Source organism: Myotis nattereri, assembly GCF_964212035.1.
Source record: "Myotis nattereri genome assembly, chromosome: 2".
Classification (NCBI taxonomy): domain Eukaryota; kingdom Metazoa; phylum Chordata; class Mammalia; order Chiroptera; family Vespertilionidae; genus Myotis; species Myotis nattereri.
The window spans coordinates 58,771,358-58,787,742 of record NC_138076.1 but is presented as its reverse complement, the minus strand read 5'-3'; positions in this window follow the sequence as shown (position 1 = coordinate 58,787,742).

Genomic DNA, 16,385 nt, shown 5'->3' with positions numbered 1-16,385 from the left:
GTGGAGGTACTGGGTTGTGACAGCAGCAACATGGACGTCTATGGATTAGTGTCCTGGGCTGCATAACAAATTAGCACAGACTTAGCAGCTTTTACCAGTCACATTTATTATCTTACAATTTCCATGGGTCAGGAATCTGGCCATGGCTTAGCTGGGTTATCTCACAAGACTGAAATCAAGGTGTTGATCAGGCTGCATTCTCACTTACAGAGTAGGAAAGAATCCACTTCCAAGCTCCCTCAGAACAGAATTATTGGCAGAATTCATTTCCTTGTGGCTGTAAAATTCAGAAAGCATTATGTCTTCAGGCCAGCAACAGAGAAAAAGCACCTCTACTGCTTGGAGTCTGAATCCAGGGAAAGTATAGGCCCTCTTTTAAAGGTCACACCTACCCAGAAGAATCTCCCTTTTGATAAAGTTAAAGTCAACTGATTAGAGACCTTAATTACATCTGCACAATTCATTCACCCTTGACATATAATGTAACATAATCATTAGAGAAATATCCCATCTTCTTTGCCATAGTCTATTGATTAGAAGAAGCAACTCTTAGGTTTTGTCTCAACTCAGTGAGAGGGGATTCCACAAGGGCATAACTCATTGGGAGTCACCTTAGTGTGTGTCCACAAAATCAGAGACCCGAGTCCTCTCTTTTTTCTGCTCTACCCTATCACTAACGTTCATCCAAGTTGCCTTCATGGTCCACAAGGGCTGCTAGAACTCTATCATATCCACTTAACACATTGCAGAGAGGAAGAAAGAAACAGTGCGAGAAGGAGTATTTTCTCCCAACTGGCCAGCTGCCTGTAAGCGGACTTTGCAGAAGTCTCACACAGCAGAGCGAACCTCTTAAGCCTAGGGTGCAGGCAGTAACAGGTGCATTATCTAGAGGAATTATTAAGAAGCAATAAAACAAACTTAAAGTCTGTTTGCTTTTTTTTGCCATGATCCACCAACAATTTTAAATGATCCATTGATAGAATACTCTTTCCCAAAAAACATTTCAAGTTAACATGTTTTTATTATTTATCCCCTTATAATATGGTACTCTATTGGAAAGTAATTCAAGCAACTTAGCTCCCAACATATAAGAATTTGTTACATATAAGGATAAGTTCATAATGGTTTGAAATCTTCTGAGCTCCCTTCAAGCACAATTTGTGTCTCCAACTCCAGTGGGACTTTCTTGCATATAAACAGCAGACTCCATGTGAATAATAATAGTATAGGAAACAGAAATGGAATTACTTCAACTCTTTCATTTTGTGTAACTGCTTAGAGTTGTTTTGTATTTAAATTTAAAACAGCAAAACAGGGTGCAAGCTGTGGGATGTATTTTGTTTGGAGACTGAAAATGTTTATTTACACATGCAATATTTCACTTAATGCTGATAATAATTTTAAAATTAAAACACTTTCTTCTTTTTAAATTTTTACCTGTTTGAAAACTAAAGGACAGCCCTAACCAGTTTGGCTCAGTGAATAGAACGTCGGCCTGCAGACTGAAAGGTTCCAGGTTTGATTCCGGTCAAGGGCATATATCTTGGTCGCAGGCACATTCCCAGTAGGAGGTGTGCAGGAGGCAGCTGATCGATGTTTCTAACTCTCTATCCCTCTCCCTTCCTCTCTGTAAAAAATCAATAAAATATTAAAAAAAAAGAAAAAGAAAACTAAAGGACAAATTCAGAAAAGAAAACATTACATTGAGGGTCAAGTTAATAGTTGCCAAATTTGTACCTTTGCAAATGTTTTTGTTTTACTAAACTTCATTGAAGTTTTTTAGCTTTATTAGTTATTGGAATGTCATCCATTGCTATGACAATTATGTTGATAGAATTAGGTTTTTCTTTCTATTTTGTTAGTCCTTACATATCAATGGAACTTAGTGGCCGTGAAATATTTTCCTATAAAATAAGCATGATACATAAATTGAGAACTGAATTAGCAAGCTCTGCTGAACCCAGCTTTAGATGGAGAGACCACAACTTCTTGCATTTCTTAGATGAAGAAGAGAAAGGACCTGGTCCTGTCCCTCTGTTCTCAGGTACCCCCACCAGGTATGAACATCAGGCTGTGGTTACATCTGCATGATCTGGCCAAGAGAAGACCATCTCCCCACAAACAGGTGAGTTTTACTAGTTGCAAGTCCAAAAGGGCCATTTATCACTCACTGGTAAAATGGATGCGTTAGGAAGAAAAAATTTAAAACATCTTGAAATTGAGAAACAAACTTTCAGTTATTTTGAATGGACAGAAACATTGCTGACATTTAAAGAACATGACATTGCTTTTTTGTTTTTCTGTGCTCAGCCATAGTTTGGATACAAGGCTCAACCTAGCATCCGTGATCAGGGGCTCAATCCATGCATAGACACAGCACCAGGCAAGCACTTGGAAATCACAAGATCACATTGACTGAAAGTACTGCTTTCTTTAATAAACTGCAGTTTACTGAGTGCCCTCTAGGTGCTCGAAACTGAGTCAGATGCCAGAGTTACAGTCGTAACTGTGGGAATTACTGATCAAACAAGAAATATTGGAAGAGCCAGGTCCCAATTAACCTTACCAATCATTGTGGTTTAATTCTTGGGATGTCACTGTTATGCGGAGTTAAAATTCTCAGCAGTAAATGCAGGTTATTAAAAGTAGCAGCAGCAATTAAGCCTCAGATGCTTATAAGAGTGAAAATTTCAAGAAGGTTAAAGTGAAAACCATGAAAGTGAGACACGTTTCGTAAAATAATAAAGGACAGGCTTATTTTTTTTATCCTTACTCAATGATATGTTTTATTGATGAGAGAGAGAGAGAGAGAGAGAGAGAGAGAGAGAGAGAGAGAGAGAGAAGAGAGAGATGAGGGAGAACTATCCATCGGTTGCCTCCAGTACGCGTCCCAGCCAGGGATCAAACCTGCAGCCTTGGTATATGCCCTGACCAGGAATGGAACCCTAACCTCTTGGTATCCGGGACAACGCTCCCAGCAGCTGAGCCACCCGGCCAGGGCTGGACCTTTTTAAAATGCTTAATGGCAAGAAAATGTCGCAAGTTTGAGTAATGCTTATTATTGTTTGTCGAATGTGGACCGTATGTCACGTGTGAGTTTTCTAATTCTATGAGAGGTTTTAACTTAAAACTTCCATTGTATTGACTAGATTGTAAGTGACTTACTAGCTTCTTCCCACCCCCAGGGCCGGAAAGCCAGTTTTGCCCAGTAGGTGGCACTACAGCCCTGGGTTTCTCGGCAGGGTCTTCTCGCCACCACAGAGCCCTGCTGGGGCCAGGGTTGGTTTCCCAGTCCTGCTGCAAGCTGCCTCCCGGCTCATCCGCTGCCACCCCCAAACCTCCCTCTGCTGCCAATGCCTTTCCCCCCTCTACCCAGCACACGTCATCCTTTTCAGGCCTTCATGAACTGTCCCTCCCCTGGGACGCCTGTTAGGTCTTCCAGGCAGAATGTGTGACCCTTTCCCCCGAGGCCTCAGCACTCCCTCCCTTCCTTCCTCTGCTGCACTGACCTTCATATTCATTCACTTATTTCTTCAGTCGATATGTATTGAGCATCTGTCACGGACCAGACATTGCATCCGTCTCTGGAAACAGAAAGATGAAGCCGCCAACCTAGACAGGAGACAGGAACGTGATGGCAGGATGGTGACTAAGGATGGACAAAGCGCGCGCGCGGAGCACCGGGGAAGCGCAGAGGAGCCTGGGAGGGGTGGAGTCCACGTGCCTAAGTAGAGGCAGGGATGCCCGAGACAGAGGGACAGGCAGGGCAGGCAGAGGGGACAGCGGCAAGGTTTATAGGTGGATTTTGCATGCATGGGGTTGGGTGGAAAACACAAAAAGCTGAGTGTTTGGGGGGATTCGGAAAGACTGGTTAAGAGATAAAGTTGGAGAGAAGAACAGAGATCAGAACATGCCCGGCCTTTTGAGATGCTTTGATTTTATCCGGGTGGCAGATGAGTAATCGTAACACTGTACATCCTTAGGCTGCACCCCCAGAGGCGCTGATTTAGTAGGTCTTGGCGAAGGCCAGAGAGCTTTCATTTTAACACATGCTCAAGTGGCTCTGATGCGTCTTGTCTAAGAGCCACGTTTTTAAGGAATACTTCTGGTCCTGGCTGGTGTGGCTCAGTTGGTTGGGCATCAAGGTGGTCAGTTTGATTCCTGGTCCAGGCCAGATGCCTGGGCTGCGGGCCTGATTCCCGGTGAGGATTGTGCAGGAAACAGCCCAATGATGTTTCACTCTCACGTTGATTTTTCTCTCTTTCCCTCTCCCTCATCTCTCTCTAAACATCAAAAAATTGTTCTTTAGAAAAGAAACACTTCTATAATGATGAGAAGCATTTGAAGGCTTTATACAAACAAATAACAAAGACTTGGGTTTGAGAAGGAACAGTCTCGTGGATTAAAGGGATATGCATTTAAGAGAACGAGGCTGGGAGCAGGGGACCACTTGGGAGGCCTTTTCAGTGGTCAAGTAAGAAATCACAAGGGCCCCACCAGAAGGGAAATGAAGTTCCTCCGACGTGGTGCCTAGGGGGCTGGAGAATGAGGAACTCGATGGTGGCTCCTAGGTTTCCAGCTTGGGAGGAGCCCCCGTGAGATACGGCGTACAGAGGAGAAGTCAATTTAGAGAGAAAGAGGATGCATTCGGTCTTTTTCACATAGAGCATCAGCGGCCTAAGGAAATCCAGGAAGGGATATCTATGAGGCAGCTGAATGTCTGCCCTGACGCTTAGTGAAGCAGATGCACCAAGGAGACAGATCTGGGAGTCAAGAGCCCCGGTGAGAGGGTTTGCATGAGCAGAAGAAAACCTGGGCAGAGCTCCAGAGAGCAAGCACCAAGTGAAATTGGGTGGCTGAGTAAGAGAAGCAATGGGGAAATGAGGAGCATGGTGTGAGAGGCTGGGCGGGGGGGGGGGGGGGGGGGGGGGCGCCAGGTGAGCATGCTATGATGGGATCTAAATAAGGGTGTTTGAGAGGGGAGCACAGTGCAGGGATTAAGGGCATAGGTTCTTAAGCCAGACGCCACGCTGGTCCCAGCTCCAGCAATTAGTAGAGAAATGGAGCTCATTATTTTCTACTCTGTGTCTCATTTTCCTCATCTGTAAAATGGAAATACTGATGGGTATCCATCTCTTCCGGTAATTGTGATAGTGCAATAAGTTTAAATAAAAAGCATTTAGACTACTACCTGCCCATTATTATGTTCTTTTTTTAAACAGCTTTTTAAAAACAGTTTTCTTGAGTGTTGGATCTGAGTCCTTCTGCTAGGGATGGGGCCTCCTTGGCTGCCGGGAATTAGAAAAAGACAAGAGCGGCCAGGGGTATATGGGACATGCTTTTTTGCAAACCAGGCAGCCATGGCAAACAAAAGCAGCCCAAAGCAGCTAAAGCTGCCCCTGGCCGGTTAGGAGCATGTGTTTACACTACTTCAGACAAAAGAGGCTTCTTGCCACATACTGACATCAATGTTACATGATGTAAAGTTGCACCTGCGCAGTGCATACAGTAAAACTGCTGTGTTGTTGCACATGTGTATGGCACATGGGCCTATGGCACAGCGTACTCTGGTCAGGGTCCCCACATTGAGATACAGTTGATATACAAAAAACTGCACCTGTTTTATATGTATCAGTGATGAGTTTGGACATACGCATACATAGATGAGACAATCACCACATCGAGGCAATAGAAATATCCATCTCCTCCAAAAGTCACCTTGTATCAGTGAGTGTGCACGCCCGTGAGTGTAACAACACTTAACATGAGATCAGTGCTAAAATCACAGAGCACTGTGGTCAAGTCCATGGCCTCACCCTGCCCCACAGAGCCCAGCTGGCTTTCCAAGAAGGAAGTGAGATGACTTTGACTGTGGCAGGCCTTTTCTTCTACCATCAGCACTGATCTAGACCAAGTCAGATCTAGACCAAGTCAGATCTAGACCAAGTCAGATCTAGACCAAGTCAGATCCAGACCAAGTGCAGATCTAGACCAAGTCAGATCTAGACCAAGTCAGATCTAGACCAAGTGTTCACCATCTTTCTGTTTGATGAGCCAGGTATACACTGCTGGTTTCTGGTTTGGCTGAAGTGGTCCATTATAAATTAAAGCCCTTAAAATTTTAGTCCCCCAAATCTTTTATGTTTTATGGTGCCAAATGCTGGTTTCTTACCTAACCTATTGGAGTACTTCAGGAAAGCAAATGCTCCCTTTTAAGGAGAACGTTGTTCCTTCCAGCAGGACCCTGTGAGACTGTCATCTGACAAAGAGCAGAAATCGGGCTCTTGACCTTCAATGACACATTGGCAACGACGCCTCCTCCTGGTCTCTAAAATGAATGGATGGGGTCCTCTGCCAACAACACAGAACATAATTTAACTTAAAGCCTGGGCTGGAAAAAATCCCCAATCACAAACCAATGTAAACCCAGCCCTTCCGCAAGGCTCAGGGAGACTGTGCTGGAGTCCGAAGGGTCATAGAAGGTGCACTACTTCCTGCCCGCTTCCGGCACTGCCCCCACCAATGGGTTAGAGAGCAGAAAGCAACCAGTCCTGCTCACATTCCCTAAGCGCTATACAAAAGTGGCTTCCCTTAACTACAGTCTGTGTTCTCTTCAACTTTATAGACTGTTACAAGGAAAATCCATTTAAACAACGACCCCGTGGCTTTTGCAAGGCCACATTTAGAGTCATTGCCAGCTAAGTTGTGAAATGTTCCTCACGGGAGGGCCCAGTCCCTAAGTTGCTTCTTTGCTTCAGAGCAAGAAAACGTTCAGTTCCTCAAAGTGCTAGCCTGCACCCTGCTGTCCAACAATGAGAATTACATTACCCAACTCAGGTATTTCTTTGCCTTCCCTCAAGAAGAGCGGGAGTGATTGTGCCCTCCGGCAGTAGCTGATCTATGCCCAGCGCCCTGACACTGATTGCTCTGTGATATTAGGTGCCTCTGGTCTGAATTGTGCCTTGTGCTTGTTTTTGTCAGCAGTCCCCAGCTTTCCTGAAAATAGGTGGCTATCATTTTTTTAAAAAATGCCTTTTAATTTTACCAAGAATTGGTTTCTTTTAAAACCTTTATCTCAGTTATATTTTTAAATTCGTTTTTCTACCTGATTAATTTCTGTTGCCTCTATGAGGGGAGAACTCCATGTAATAGGCTCACTATTGTACCTTCATGCCCAGCATCATGCCAGCTGGCCGATGGGCCTGGGCCAGTCAGGATGAAGGAACGGTGCTGTAGTAACAAGCCGCCTAAAGACCCCCGTGGGTGCAAAGCACAAAGGGTTTTTTCTTGCTCACTCTACATTTCTGTCGTCGAGGTTGGCCACAGGTCTGCCCCACCTAATAGCCCCTAGAACAGCGGTGCTCAACCCGTGGGTCGCGACCCCTTTGGCGGTCAAACGACCCTTTCACAGGGGTCGCCTAAGACCATCCTACATATCAGATATTTACATTACGATTCATAACAGTAGCAACATTACAGTTATGAAGTAGCAACGAAAATAAAGTTATGGTTGGGTCACAACATGAGGAACTGTATTTATAGGGCCAGAAGGTTGAGAACCACTGCCCTGGAAGATTACCACGGCAAAGAGAAAAGAGATCTGACAAACCACAAGTCACTTGCTAGTATTTTCACTTCCTGGCCCCAGGAAGGGCCAGGAAGCGGGTGTGTAACCCGGCCAGGAGGGCGCCCTGCAGGGAGGCAACATAACATTTGGTGAATAGTAATACCATCTATAACACCACCCCAGGAATTTAGTCATCTGGACTTACAAATCACATTTTTCTTAAATTAGTTAGGTGCTCTTTATGTCTTTCCATGTATCTTTTACCTTTGTTACATTTGAAAGTTGTGTGTTGTATAACCTGACTGCAAAGTATCTCACCATACTGCAACGTGGTTATACTTAGGTCAAATATGCCTCATCCCCCATAATATCTCCTTCCCACAAGGAACTCAGAAAGTCTACGAGATGGGGGTCACTACAACATGAGGAACTGTATTAAAGGGTCGTGAAAAAAAAAATAAAAGAAAGAAAGTCTACGAGTAGCATGCTTCCTTTCCCAACATCAATGTACCATCAGAGGCCTCTGTGGATGGTTACAGGGGCCGTGTCCGTTTCTGGCTCCTGGGATAGGGTAGGCCAGATAACCTGAAACCGTTCACTTCAAAACACCTGAAAAACTGGACAGATTAGACAAACATTATCTTAAAGGCACACCTGAGCTTGGAAGAATATAAGGGAACTCCAGAGACCAAAAAGAAAATGAAATTGAGAACTGGGGCAGGAAGCCAGCCAGCAGCAGTCATGTGGGCCCAGGGCAACGCCCAGGGCTGAGGCTTTAAAGCAGTGGTTCTCAACCTTGGCTGCACATTAGAATCACCTGGGAATCTTTTTAAAATCCTGATTTCTGGGCCTCATTCTCCAGAAATTCTGTTTCTTTGTTACTAATGTTGTGGCCTCACCCCATAACAAAGAAACAGAATTTCCGGAGAATGAGGCCCGGAAATCAGGATTTTAAAAAGATTCCCAGGTGATTCTAATGTGCAGCCAAGGTTGAGAACCACTGCTTTAAAGGCTTCTGGAAGCAGGAGATCTTAATAAAAGGCTAAGCAAGTACATCTGTGGAGGTTTTCCTCTTTCTCCTCCCACCAACAACATTCAGGCAAAATAAGAAGAAAGTGTGAGGAGTTCTAGTTGAGACCCCAAATAAAGCTTGAAGCCCCCAAGGGAACTCAGCCCGTGTAAGATACAAACAGTGTTGCCGTATTTAGCAAATAAAAATACACGACATCCAGGTATAGCACTCGCCCTCCCCGGAGCTCTCCGTGTCCTTCCCTTCCCATTCCTCCCCTCCCTGCGCCGCCCAGGAAAAAAAAATACACGACATCCAGCTAAATTGGCATTACAGATGAACAACAAATAAAGTTTTAACATAAGTATGCCCAGTGCATTATTTGGGACACTTACACTGAGAAAGTATTTGTTGTTTATCTGAAATTCTGTATTTTATCTGGCAATCATGGGTACGCCAGAAAAATTACCCTCTAGTAGAGGGAATCAACAAGAATGCTTGTCTACCTCCATGTGGGCTCTGAGTGGGATGGGGGAGGTATCCCCCCAGGAATTAGCAATCATAGTTCTGCCTTACATGGATTTATGATGCAACTTTCTGCTGCCTGCACAATCTTCATCTAGCAAGCCAGACATGAACATAAGAAATGTCCCCAGACCATGATACCCCAGGACTCCTAACAGGCAAATACACACCTGCTCCGGGTGGGGAGGGTCACACCCTCTACTCAAGCCATTGTGGAGGTCACCAGACAAGGCCTCCCTAAAGATGAACTCACGACCTGCCCTTGCAGGTTTGGCTCAGTGGATAGAGCATCTGCCTATGGACTGAAGCGTCCCAGGTTCCATCCTGGGTCAAGGGCACATGCTTGATCCCCAGTAGGGGGTGTGCAGGAACCAGCCAATCAATGATTCTCTCTCATCATTGATGTTTCTATCTCTCTCTCTCCTACTCCCTATCTAAAAACCAATTAAAATATATATATATTATTTTTTAAAGGATGAACTCACAACCCAAAGTGACAAACAGAGGTGAGAGTGGTAGTTTGTGTATAGCAGGCAATGCGGGCTCTTTCACCTGCTAGCTAAATAAGTCCAAGGGCATGAAGCCTCCAGACTCCTGCAGTCTGAGGGTCATTCAAAGCTGATTTCTTCCCTGTGTTCCCTCCTGTGGGGCATGTCACAGTATTCAGCTCTATGATTTCAGACTATGATTCTCTCTAGCCAACCATCTTACATAACTCCATCACCGCTGCAGAGAAAAACAAAACAAAGCCAGTTCTAGTGATGGCAGAGTCAGCATTCATTACTCCATTATGAATAGACCTTCAAATACCGCTGGTTTCCTTTTCTCATAAGAGCCACTTGCTCAATCAACACAAGCAAAGCTTGAGCAATCTGCTTTCAAAGGCTTGGCCCAGTGCTTTCCTTCCCTGAAATTTTGGTGGACGCATTAGCCACCCAGTTCCCTGGGACTTTCCAGGTTTTCACACTGAAACACCTCATCTTGGGCAAATCCAGTCAGCTGGTCACTGGAAACATTTCTTTTTCTTCCTCATAAAAGGCAGATCTGCAAAGAACATTGTCAGCAATGTTCAGGCAAAATGAGCTAATAATTATTTCTTCAAGAGGCAGATTATGCAGGAATGTCTATAATTGCTGTATATGTATATAAATATGCATATTTACAATGTATAATTATGCATATATAAATATATATGCATATATATACACACACATACATTCTTAAGCTTCTTTGAGCTTCAGTTTCCTCATCTGCAAAATCCAAACAAAAAAAACAAACAATAACATTATATGTACACACACACAACCATAAAGCTTTGGTGAGGATTAATGAAATTGTATAGAATGTAGATAAAGCACTTAGCTTAGTTCCTGGAATGTAGTAAGCACTCAAGAATGGTAGCTATTTTGATTATTAAGTTGAAGACTTTTGTAGCACTTAGATGTTATATTTTGGAAACAGTTACTAAATGCTTCGATTTTCCACATTTCTGCTTTGAAGTAGCAGCATTGTTTATATTGCTGGATTTTTACTCACACAGCAAGTCAGAATCTATTGACAGATGCGAAATATTTTCTCTTTGTTTGGACATCAAACTGATCGTTCAACCTTTGATTTTCAAAATCCAAAAACATTTATGAAGATTTAGGGAGAAATAACAATAATATCAATGGTTTGTTTTCACTTTTTAAAACACAAACGTGATCTACTTTATCTTGCCTGCTTATCCCGTTTTCCCGAAATGCAAAAGCCACTGAAAATAGCTTTCCCTTCTTCCCACCTCATCACCAGTGACCCAGAACTAACAGTTTTCATTTCAAACTGGCTGATTTTCAAAGCATTCAAACTCTAAATACCCTTCAATTGAGTGTACATTTATGTTGGGCATTGTTTTACTTATAGAATAAAAAGCGTGTTTCTGCTGCCCCCACTGCCTGGCCTTAGGCTGCATTGAGCATGTGCTTATTAACAATCTTTTTTTTTTTATCTTTAATTTCTTTATTGGTTAAGGCATTACAAATGTGTCCTCATCCCCCCATTAACCCCCAACCCCCCCACTCATGCTCTTATCCCCCAGTTGTCTGTGTCCACTGGTTTGGCTTATATGCATGCATACAAGTCCTTTGGTTGATCTCTTCCCCTTATCCCCTCCCTACCCTACTTTCCCTCCGGGGATTGACAGTCTGATTGCTGTTTCTGCGTCTCTGGATCGGTCCCTATTCATCAATCTATGTTGTTCTCTATAATCCACAAATAAGTGAGATCATGTGGTATTTATCTTTCTCTGCCTGGCTTATTTCACTTAGCATAATGCTCTCCAGTTCCATCCATGCTGTTGCAAATGGCAAGAATTCCTTCCTTTTTTACCGCAGTGTAGTATTCCATTCTGTAGATGTAGCACAGTTTTTTAATCCACTCATCTGCTGATGGGCACTTAGGCTGTTTCCAGATCTTAGCTATGGTGAATTGTGCTGCTAGGAACATAAGGGTGCATATATCCTTTCTGACTGGTGTTTCTGGCTTCTTGGGATCTACTCCTAGAAGTGGGATCACTGGGTCAAATGGGAGTTCCATTTTCAGTTTTTTGAGGAAACTCCATACTGTCTTCCATAGTGGCTGCACCAGTCTGCATTCCCACCAGCAGTGCACAAGTGTTCCTTTTTCTCCACATCCTCTCCAGCACTTGTCGTTTGTTGATTTGTTGATGATAGCCATTCTGACAGGTGTGAGATGATACCGCATTGTCGTTTTGATTTGCATCTCTCATATAATTAGTGACTTTGAGCATGTCTTTCGGCCTTCTGTATGTCCTCTTTCAAAAAGTGTCTATTTAGGTCCATTGCCCATTTTTTTATTGGATTGTTTATCTTCCGTTTGTTAAGTTGTATGAGTTCCCTGTAAATGTTGGAGATTAAACCCTTATTGGTGGTATCATTGGCAAATATGTTCTCCCATGTAGTGGGTCTTCTTGTTGTTTTGTTGATGGTTTCCTTTGCTGTGCAAAAGCTTTTTATTTTGATGTAGCCTCATTTTTTTATCTTCTCTTTAGTTTCCATTGCCCTGGGAGCAGTATCAGAAAAGAAATTCCTTCGGCATATGTTTGCGATTTTGCTGCCTGTGGATTCCTCTAGAATTTTTATGGTTTCCCTTCCTACGTTTAAGTCTTTTATCCATTTTGAGTTTATTTTTGTGTATGGTGTGAGTTGATGGTCTAGTTTCATCTTTTTGCATGTATCTGTCCAATTTTCCCAACACGATTTATTGAAGAGACTGTCTTGACTCCATTGTATGCCCTTACCTCCTTAGTAGAATATTAATTGGGCATAGTGGTTTGGGTCGATTTCTGGGTTCTCTATTCTATTCTATTGATCTATATGTCTGTTCTTGTGCCAGTACCAAGGTATTTTAATAACAGTGGCTTTGTAATACAGCTTGACATCTGATATTGAGATCCCACTTACTTTGTTCTTCTTTCTCAGGATTGCTGCAGCTATTCAAGGTCTTTTTTTATTCCAGATGAATTTTTGGAACATTCATTCTAGATCTGTGAAATATGCCTTTGGTATTTTAATGGAGATTGCATTGAATCTATAGATTGCTTTGGGTAGTATGGACATTTTGATGATGTTGATTCTACCAATCCATGAACACGGTATGTTCTTCCATCTGTTTATGTCTTCCTCTATCTCTTTTTTCAGTGTCCTGTAGTTTTTCGCATATAAGTCTTTTACCTCCTTAGTTAAGTTTATTCCTAGGTATCTTAATTTTTTTGTTCCGATGGTAAATGGGATTGCTTTTTTAGTCTCATTTTCTGTACGTTCACTATTGGTGTAAAGAAATACCTTAGATTTCTTGGCATTAATTTTGTATCCTGCTACATTGCCGAATTCATTTATTAAGTCTAATAATTTTTTGATGGAGTCTTTAGGGTTTTCTATGCACGGTATCATGTCATCTGCAAATAGGGACAGTTTTACTTCATGGATCTGAAGACATCACCTCCCTCTGTTAGAAGGACATCATGCTGAGCCATTTGGAGTGAGCAGTGATAGATTTTCCCCAAATCACCCATATAATCTTACTTGGTCTCCTTTGCGGCAGAATATAGTTTAATGTGATGACTATTTGGGATATTGCTGTCAAATAGGGTTTATCTTTGTTTGTCATTAAAAGTCCTAACTGGGATCAAAACACATGATGCTAATCATGCTTCTCAGATTTAAATGTGCACACAAATCACATTTCGGGAAACCTGTTAAGCACAGATTCTGATACTACAGGTGTGGAGTGGGGACCCGTATTCTGCGTTTCTAGCAAGCTCACAGGGGACACTGACGCGCTGGTCTGCGGACCACACTGCAGCAGCCCGGGGTTCAGCGGTGGTTCTCAGTATGGGCACGGGCCCAGCAGCATGGAACTCACCTGGGAAATTGTCAGAAATGCAAATTCTCAGGCCCTGGATTTCTGAATGAGAAACTCTGTGGTGAGGCTCCCTAATCTGAGTTTGAACAACCCTCTAGGTGACTCCAAAACACACAGTTTGAGAACCACCACTGCAGACAATAAGTCTGCTTCCCTGGTTGGCCTACGTTTTGTTAGCTCCCATGAGGAAAGGAAGCAAGGTTGCCTTGGGTGTGAGATACCGGGTCTGAGGCCAGACAGGGCAATGCTCAGTTAACTGCCCTCAGTTAACTGTCTGACCTCAGGAAAGGAACACAGATGGGCCCACACTGGTGAATGGGCTTTGGCGCGACAGAGCTTGCCAGCTGCTGGCTGAAACCTCGTCAAGCAGATACGTTCTCTACACCTTGTCAAGCACTGACGCCAGCACTCAGCATCAAGGAAGTCTGACATGAGTTAACAAAGTGCTTAGTTGCCCAACTGAGGAAATAGGTATGTGATTACAGTATCTGTGAAACAGGGACATGAAAATAATGAGAAAAAAATATTTTGGAAATAATTTAACATTTCAAAAGAAGAGCACTAAAGTAGACATCACGGGGAAAATCCCATTAACCAATTTCTTCACCCTCAGTTACTGTGTAGTGTGGCTTAGTATCATCTCTGGAATCAGACTGCCTGTCTCTAAATCCTGGCTGTACTATGCACTAGCTGGGGAATCCCAGACAAGGTATTTATCTCTCATTGCTTCGGTTTCATCATCTGTAAAATGAGCACAATGATGTGTTATGAAAATCAACCATTGCATTAGTATACTTAAAGCTCTTAATAGTGCTTGGTATTCAATAATGCTTCATAAATATTTATTTTTATTACATGTGGACAGAAAGGGAAGAAGGCTCCCACATATTTTTCAGTGTTTAGGGTCTTAGAAGAATTAATCTGTTCACCGATAGAACTTCACACAGCTTGTGACAAAAGTTAGAAATGTAAGGCAATAAGAGACAACCTTTAGCCCTAACCGATTTGGCTCAGTGGATAGAGCATCGGCCAGCAGACTGAAAGGTCCCAGGTTCGATTCCGGTCAAGGGCATATACCTTGGTTGCGGGCACATCCCCAGTAGGGGGTGTGCAGGAGGCAGCTGGTCGACATTTCTCTCTCATTGATGTTTCTAACTCTCTATCCCTCTCCCTTCCTCTCTGTAAAAAATCAATTAAAAAAAAGAGAGACAGCCTTTAGAGGGTTCTTGGGTCCCAAGGGAAGACCAGCAAGAGCAGAATAGAACTAGAGAAGCCAAGGGTCTCCACAAAGTCAGAACTTAAGTTCTGGCGTGTGAGTCAGGGGATGGTAAGTGCTGGCCACCCACCGGGGTGGTAACGATATCAGTAAATCTTAGAACTTTAGGTGGATCACTGGCTCTCACCTTGGCTGCACATGGAATCACCTGGGAGGTTTAAAAAATACGGATGGCTGGGTCTCACCCCTAGACAGTCTGTTTCATTGACCTGGGGAATTGCCAGGGCAGGAGATTTCTGAAATCCTTCCCCTAGTGAATTTATTAGATAGCTAAGGTTGAGGGTTTTACACTCCTTTAAGTTTAATCAGTATTCATCTGGGAAGGTGTGAGGGACCCAACTGTTGGTAAATGTGAAACAAAAAGGCTAAGAAAACATTGTCCCTTCTAACTTATCCCCACCTTCTCTCCTCTCTGCATGAATGCTCTGAACTTGCCTCCTCCCTGGTTGCTGGTAGTCCAACGTGTCTTTTTATTATTCAGAAAAATGCTCCTCTTCTTCAAGACACTCTGTCAAGAATTGAGAAGGGTCTGTGAGGTTACCCTCCATGCAAGCTAACAAGCTTCCTGCCACACTTTCATGGATGGTGGCAGTAGATACGAGACTCCTGGGTCAGAAACAAATGACTTTATTACTCACAGAAGTAGCAGTAGCCAGATATCAACTTTTTCTTGCACTAAGATCCCAAGGTCCCTTTCCCGCATGAATGGGAAGAGAGACAGGTGGCAGCTGCATATTTAGTAAGTTTTATTACAGGAGAGAAACCCTGAAATTAAAGAGCATAAATCTTTTATCGGGGGAGTAAGCCCGCCAAGGCTGGTGGCTATACACATCCTTGAAAAGATCATCTGAAATAAAACAATCTGCTTTTGCTAGCAAAATGTGAAGAAACATGTGAGAGCCTGGAGAAGTCCAGCACACTTTACTTTCATTGTCAGAAAAATGTTATAAATACACTGATTTCATTAGAATGAAAAATACTATGTCCTCTGCTGTGCAATGAACAGAATAAATATGCAAAATTACACTGTCTAAGATGTGAGTGGAGCCTTCTTACATACGGCATCACTGAGCAGTTCACAACCTGCACAGCTGTACCCCAGGGCACCGCATCTCTGTTGTGTATTTTTTTAAAAATATATTTTATTGATTTTTTACAGAGAGGAAGGGAGAGGGATAGAGAGTTAGAAACATGGATGAGAGAGACACATCAATCAGCTGCCTCCTGCACACCCCCTACTGGGGATGTGCCCACAACCCAGGTACATACCCTTGACCGGAATCGAACCTGGGACCTTTCAGTCCGCAGGCCAATGCTCTATCCACTGAGCCAAACCGGTTAGGGCTCCGTTGTATATTTTTATCTTGCTTTTCTTCTCTATTCTTGTTTCCTATTCAGCCTTGCTTTCAGACATGTATTTTTTTCATTCGTGGTATTCCTAATCAGTTTCCTTCTTCCTCCTCAACTTTCCACCAGTTATTTGCCTTAGGATTTTGATACTTTTAGGTATGATTAGCCCCTTACACTCATGAGCCTGAATCCTTGTTATTAGCACACTGGAGGCACATATGGTGCCCCCCGGACCA